Here is an 8346-nt window from a genome sequence, read left to right as displayed (position 1 = left end):
GAGGACAGCTAATAAATGACCCTTGTGGTTAGATTGTTTTTCTCAACTTTTATTTCCATGGTCAAGAACTTAGTGAACGAGTGATTTTCATGATGAGTTGCAAAGAAATGTACTTAACTAAAGGCAGCAGATTTATTTAGACTGTTTTTGTACACAGTTGTTTGGGTACAGAGTCCAAATGAAGCAGGAAACAGGAAAATCCAAAGACCGGATACAAGGATAAAAAGCAGGGAAACAACTCACTAGGAACACTTGGCAAAACTAAAGTAATCAGCAGGAACACTGGACACAGATGTATTAAGACAAACTGACAAAGAACAAGTGAACTGGACTGGTATATGTAGGGAATGACTGATTGGAGAAGTGAGAACAGGTGAGCAAGAGGTGAGGTGACTGCAAGGTTGTGTTCGAAAAGTCGAAAAATTACATCCTAACGTCTTTTCCTAACCACTTCTCCTTGACCTCGATGGAAAACGTCGTGAGGTCAAGGAAAGATGAGAAGGAGAATTCAGAAGGACTCAGGAAAAGACAACTGTGGTGTTAGGAGAATCTGACTGCTCTTTCACTAGGCTCCGTAATTATGATGCGACGGCGGTGGACGTTAGTGACGTCAGTCTGCCGTGGTGAAACTACAATGTTCAGAAGACGGACTACAAAAGGCACTGCCCCCCCCCACACCCGTGCGTTTTAAAAGGTCTTTCAGTGACAGACTGCTTCTATTTTATTAGTTATTCTTGTTTTGTTTTTTACTGAGGTATTTGTTACATGTTCAAAATAAATAATTAATTAAAAATAAAGAGAAACGAAATGGTTGTCACTGTCCTCTCATATTAAACATGAATCCCAATTAGTGTATGAGCGTATGAAAATAATATGCAAGATAAGCATATAGTTTGGTGCGTCACTTTAAATGCTACAGCCACAAGGAATTGTGGGATGTTATTCTCTCTTTTCCTTTGGTAAAGGATGCTCCAGTGTATCCTCTGCTAAAGGAGATACTAAAGGAAGCATTGAAGCTCCTTTCCTCAGCATTTGGTGAATTGGAACAGCTCTTGTCATGGCTGCTACTGAGGTGCTTCCGGATCATTTCACTCCATTAGGAACCTTCCTAAGCAAAAAGGACTATTCGAACGCAACCCTGGACCAATAAAGGACAGGTGCAACTAATCAGGGCGGGGCAGACAATTAAAAACTGGCGGGAAAACACAAAGACAGGAAGTGAAGTGATCTTAAATGAGAGGTGAGTAACAAAATAAAACAGGAAACACTAAACATGAACAATATGAATAAATTCATTCAGTCGGTCAAACCTCACCAAGTCTGGTGGAATCATTGAGGACATGTCCTCGTTTTCAGTGATGTTGAGAGTAGGATACAACACAAGATAACAAACAACCAGTCATCAACAGAACACAGTTAGAAACAGTCCCATTCAAGAGCGTAGTAGTTGGTAATCATGGTTTGAAATTGACCTATAGGTACAATTGTATTAAGCTTTAATGTATTTTGTAAAATGTTCCAAGTTTGTGCAGCACAAACACCAAAAGCAGTTTTCCCAAATTTAGTCTTGGCACACGGGACTTCATGAAACAAAGAACACATGACTTTCTCAGGAGCAGGGTGGATTATAACAAAAACATCATTCCTCCATCAACTGGATCACATTTCATCAGATCATCCTTTAAACGTTCTCCAACAGCTAGCCAGCGATGGTGAGTCGTCTCTGTCACACATCGATGCTGCTCTTATAGTTGATGTTGCTTCAAACTGCCATCTTTTTGTATTCATCCACTACATTCAAAGGAGAAAATCTCAGCTCTATTATCGCCCAGTTTCATACAATAAAACATTACAACAAACTTGAAGTGGTATTGATTAAATGCTGCTTTAACTTCCAAGCATTTTAAAAACCATCATCTGCCAATAACATGTTTGAGAGTGGCATCTTTTGTTTGAAGAATTTCAAGGGAATTTGTTTTCCAAAAGTCAATGTTATTGCTTGAAAGTTTACCAGAATACTAGAAGGACTATACAGAGATTCAAAGGGATTATTGTTCCTACTGTGCCCACTTCAAATGGATTGCATATATTTCTGAGGACAAACAGATCTTTAAATGTCTGTTTCCCTTTTTCATCTCCAATTTTTTTTCTTTCTTCCTTCCTTCTTTTTCACTCATCCATCCATCCTAAGTACCTTGTACAACCTATGGTACTTACACTTCTACTTACCGTGCACTCACTTTTGGTTTTGGTTTTACCTCCAGATAAAGTCTCGTTGTTTCTAACCTGATCCGTCTGCTTCGTTGTCACTGTGTTCTCAAATCCCAGCAATTACCTTGGTGAATGCGATGTTATCATAACTGATGAAGATGAAGACCAAAACAGGACTGAAGTTGTAAATTAAATCTGCTTAAAATCGTAGCCACTTCAAGCATTATTTTTATGCCTGCTCGAGACAGCATCGGTCATTTCAGCCAATACACCAAAACATGTTCAAGTAACAAAGACTATGTATAAATCAGGAGCAAAGGAAGAAGCACCGTAGTGTCATGGAGTTATTGTCAGCAGAGAGAGGAGGTCAAGACTTCCAACGCAGTCGCCAGAATAAAATGTAGGAATTGTACGTTTCTGCCAACCACGGATATGATGAATGTCGACGTTTCTGAACCAAAAATACGTTTCATATCAACCTCATGTCACGCTGGCAGAAACACACAATGCCACATGGTTAACGTTGTGAAACGATTGGTTAGGCTTAGTCAACAAAACTACTATAAGGTTAGAAATAAGATCAGGGTTTGTGTAAATATAATAACGGAACAACGTAACGACGCAACTAGTGTAAAAAAAATAAAATAACAACTGCCCTTAGCGGGCTTTCATCACAAGCATAAAGTCAACGTTGACTTCTGATTTCACACGGGATATGAACAGTGGCCTTCTGGTTGAAAGTCCTGTGTTAGTTTGACCCATCCACCACCTCTACCACCTGCTCCTTAAAGGAATTTCTAGTTTGTTATACTCTATATTAAACAACGCAACTTCAATAACAGTCACATATACTTCGTCATTCGCTCTGACCAAATGCAAAAACGTCGTCATTCAACGTATCCCTGGTATGCAGAAATGTACAATGGCAACATTTTTTCCTGGAAACTGGGCTGAGACTTTGACGTGGGAGAAAGCTGTTGGCTTCCTCCTTCCTACTGACAGTCAACGTTGGTTTCTTTCAACCAGGACAATAATTGTTCCCTCACCTTAACCAAGTAGTTATTTTAATCCAAAATAAAGTGTTTCCTTCATTAACCAAGTCAATGTTGTTCCTACACCTTAACAAACTTTAGCCATACTGGGGCAAGATCAGAAAATGCTGATTTATTTTGACGTGTAACACACTGACGGACACAAGCCGACAGACATTACAACATATTATATATTCCTATTTTACGTACATGCATTCATGTTATATACTTCTTCTCCATCTCATTCACTCTCACACACACACAGACTCACATCCCCCCCCTCCCTCCATCGTCCTCATCGCTGCTCGTCTCCTCTTCTCTCTCTGATGGAGTCAGGCTATGGGGGGGGGCTGGATCTCCTGCTGACTGTCATCAGCCAAAGCTTCACCTACACACATGCGCACACACACATCCATGCACACGTTTATACAAACATACACACAGACAACCATGAACATGGGTACACACACACACACACACACACACACACACACACACTCTCTCTTGCTCTCCTGCAGATGCCGATATTAGGCAGCCAGCTCAGACTTTATTACCACACCATGAGATCAGATTAAAGGAAGTTCATTGTCCTTCACTTCAAGGTCCTTAAAGTCCTGATCTCAGTTTGACTTTCCTGCATACTTTAAACATCCGTAGCTTCTCATAATAAGGGCACAGCAACGACAGACACACTTCACTCATGTCGGTCTGGAAAGGCTTAGTGGGCGTCTGTTTGGGACAGACGTCATTTCAAGTAACACATAATAGGACAACCCGTTCCCAACTCGTCAAATACCGCCACTTGGTCAGCGCCCCTCGGCATCGGAGACCGACGCACAGGGTTCCCCTCTTTCATTACATTTGGACGGACCAGGGACGGCGTGTCAATATACGCTCGTTACATGCATAGTTTCCTTTTAAAATAAACTTCTGTTTTCAAAGAATGTTAGGTTTAGGCAACACAACCACTTAGTTACGGTTAGGAAAGGGGACTGACCATATCGACGAGTCACATGACTAACGACTGACGTGACAAAATAAGTCAACGTTACTTTTAGTTTCACACGGGACACGAACAGTGGTCTCCTGGTTTAAAGTCCTGTGTTTGTTTGACCCATTCACCCCCCCTGCACCCCGCCCTGAACGGACTCTAACGCTATCAATACTACTTCACAAGCTCCGACCGTCGAATAACACCCGGTTCGTCACATACTGTTGCTAAACCCGCTGACCAAGTGTCAGAATGTGTTGGATAGAGCGTTATCTCTCCTTAAAGTGAGGCATCACCAAGAGCCCTTCTGTGTGATTAAACAAGTGCAATACTCACTGGACTGTGTTGGAAATATATCATGAAGAATAATATGGCAATGCTTAAACTATTATGTTACGAGGTCATTGGGTTAAAGATGTTTAGACTAGAATTATAATATGAATACTGTGGCGCCTGAGGGACTTCTCGTTCAGAGTCACAAGGGTGGGACGTCATAAACATATTTTTGTGTAGATAGAACAGTCTCAAGGATACAGCCTTAGGGAAGAAACAGATAGGGGGGAGAGGACAGAATGATATGAACAGTAGACAGCGTTGTTTAAGGATGGAGTCAGATAAGAAGAAGGTCACATTGACATTGTGGAAAAGTACTAAGACTGATCAAAACTCTGCCCCTCCTTTCGAACAATGTTTATGGCTGTGTATAAAGGCAAATGTAAAGAACAGCTCGGGGTTCATTCACTGCGAACTGATCACGGTATTACATGGTATCAGGGACACATTGATGAATCCAGAATTCTGTAATAACTCTGTGCAACTTTGATGAATATATATACGGAATAAATTGATACTAATTTTAACATAATTTGCAATCTTTTATGATTTTAACTCTGAGCTTGCAGCTGCCTAGAAGATAAACCAACACGCATGAAGGTGACAATTTCCCTGAGGGAAATTCCTTCAACTGTCATCGGCCTGTCCTCTAGATTTTCTAACTAAAAATTTTACAAATTCATCATTCATGTTTGTCTGTACCGTTCTAGTTACGTTAAAGATTTTCCAGAAGTTTGAAACTTTGTTTTCAACAGTACTTTTGCATATATCTTCTTGCAGTTGCTGCTTTTCTGTTTCTAGAAGACTTTTCCGTAGTGAATTAGATGCACGGGGCTCAGAAGCTTCTGATGTTATCACATTAATGCCATGACTCACTGATTTTACAAGGTAACTCTGTGTGGTCTGTCGTTCTTTGAACTGCACAAGGTCTCGGTTCAGCTCCCGCTGTTCCACCTACAGTCTTTTATTGTGGTGGAAATAAGCATCAGAAGCATCTTTAACAGAGAACTCCATCTATCCAGGAGGGGGATTAAACCTGTGTTCCTACTTAACAGTTAGAGGCAGGAGTACTGATGGCAGATCAGTCAATTCATTCAATAAATCGGTGCAGCCGGAGCAGAAAAGACATTTTCACTTAATATAAACAGCTTATTACCACGTTGGTTTTATTTCCATCAGTTCAGGTAACAACAGTAATGGCTGAGATCTCAGAATGAGATCACGTCGGTGTAAATAGGTCCAAACACAAGTCAGACAATCATAGACGTTAAACAAACCTAAAGGTTAATCACATTTACCTGGAAGAGAAAACAAAGGTGAACGGTAAAATTACAACCCACACTTGAAAATACAATCCAAGTTGTAATAACCTGTGATTTCCTATAACCTCTCTGTGACTCTTTTCCAATATGTTCCTGTCTGTTGGTGTACGAGGCGGCTGAGTCACTATTACATCAATAGGTTGCAGCAGGGAAGCAAGCTGTCAAAGCCTCATGGATACTGTATATTAAATGATGTTAAAGCTGCGTCTGCAGGCTTAAACAAGTATTTCTAAATCTTACATTTGAGAAATAGAAGTAGGTTTGTGTTGTTGTCCCTCACATACAAATGTAAGCTAACAGCCTCTCACAGCACAGTAAAGAGTTGTCCTCTTGGTGATCTGGATTGTGGCCATCTCATTCTGTCTTCATTGTAACTCACCTGAGTCCAGTTCAGTCCGCTCTATTGGATTTCTGTCTATTCCACTCTGCTGGCTCTCCTGCAGTCCAGTCCAGTCAAGTCCAGTCCAGTCCACACAGTCAAGCCCAAAGTTAAAAAAGAGGCCCGACAGCCGGCCAGTAATTACCCTGCTGGCCCCCGGTAATGTGGTTTTATTAGGTCAGGGTGAAGAAGCCAGTAAGTCACTCAGGCAGGTAGTCAGAAGATTCTCCGTCCTCTTTCTCTGTCTGGGAACATCTGGCACCCTCTAGTGGACGGAACACTGAAGTGCACTCTGAGTCCAAGTACTGGAACACACATATATAGTTATTCATCTCCTGCCCTTAACTGACTTTATAGGTTATAGCCGATGAAGCTCATTGATTACTGATCTGAGTGATGAGTCCTGGCAGCAGTAAACACTGTCAGACTCATCAGGTCAAAGATTCTATGTGTGAAGGAAAACAGGATCCAAAATATGGAATGAAACAATAATATTCATATACATAGTATTAAACCAAAAAACAGACTACATGGACAAAAAGAGCCACACAGAGCATACATTGGTTTCACTATTAGCCACCAGCCTTCCCTACAGTGATCTGGTCATGTTTTCGTTTCGATACCAGATGTACGTTTTGTTCTGTCACTCTGAAGAAACTTCCCTGAGTCTAAAACTAATACGATCAGACAAAACATGAAGAGTTCTCAACTCAGGGATGATGATGAGGATTCTTACCATTCAAGAGATTTTGGCTTGACTGATGAAGACTAGGTGAAACCATGACACTCTTCGCAGTCCAAAGTATACACAAGGCATCGCTCGGTATTTTTTTTCTGTTCAAGACAACTTGCAAAGATTATTCTCTACAAGGTTGAGGATTATCTATGGAGAGAATGAACAGGAAGCCCTGAAAACCACTGCAAGATCAAGACCAGGCTGGTTTAACAGATGCCTGCAGGCAAAAACATCCTCATTCATACACTGATCAATTTAGAGATTTTGGACTATTTTGCTTCCATAACATGTCTTCTTTCAGACTGGTGGAAAGAAAACATCCATAATACACATTTAGGTGTTTCATTTACTACTTTGTCTATTTGTGTCTGTAGATTTTTCCTAAATTCACCAAAAGTTAGCATTAGATTATGCCTCATTTACATATTTAAACATTCAATTTCAGAAAACTTATAATACAAAAATGATTGTCTTAATATAGTGTAAGTAATCAAGTGGGGAAGATTCATGGTGATATCTATCCATCTATTAGTTAACATGTTCTTACACCCTATTCATCTTGTCTTCAAAATGTCTGCAATTTTACAGAAATCTCCACTTCAGTAAAACTTACATCCACCAAACGTCCCAGTTTCATTCCTCTCTACATTCTGAAGGTTTTTACAGAGGACTTTGTTCAGATATCATTCATAGTCGCATTTATACCACCTTTTATTCCTAAAACAATGGCAAAAATGTATTGGTTCATCTGTTGACATTATTTTCTGATTTATTGAGAGATACAAAGAGATGACTCTAATATTTCAACAAATTGAAACAAGAATTTTGAACCTGGCTTCATCCAATGTTCAGATTTATGTCCTGGAAATGAATGCAAATTAGCACATATTTATTAAAATAATGCCTCATTTGCATATTTAACTTACATTTTCAGAAAACTTGTAATACAAAAAAACTTTATCTTTTCTATTATTTAATGTTGTATCTTAAGTAAAACAACTGAACATTTTCTATTATTTAATTGTATATCTATAGTAAAAATACAGGACACTTTCTGATATTTAATAGTATAACTACAGTATAAAAACTGCAAATGTTAAATAAATACGTAAAATAATAGACAATATTACCCATTACCCGTACTTTGTTCTGTTATTAAAAAAAACAAATCTGTTAATTTATGATTTACCTACAGTAAAAAAAGAAAAAGACAATCAACAGCAATATAAATCTAACTTATTTAGTTAGTTATCTTGTTAGTGTATCTAAAGTGATAATAACTCTTAATTCAAACAAATATTCTGTGATAAAAACAGTTTTTTTTTAGGAACTTATAGATCTTT

Source organism: Sebastes fasciatus, chromosome 17 (genome assembly GCF_043250625.1).
Source record: "Sebastes fasciatus isolate fSebFas1 chromosome 17, fSebFas1.pri, whole genome shotgun sequence".
Taxonomy (NCBI): domain Eukaryota; kingdom Metazoa; phylum Chordata; class Actinopteri; order Perciformes; family Sebastidae; genus Sebastes; species Sebastes fasciatus.
This window is presented reverse-complemented; position numbering follows the sequence as displayed.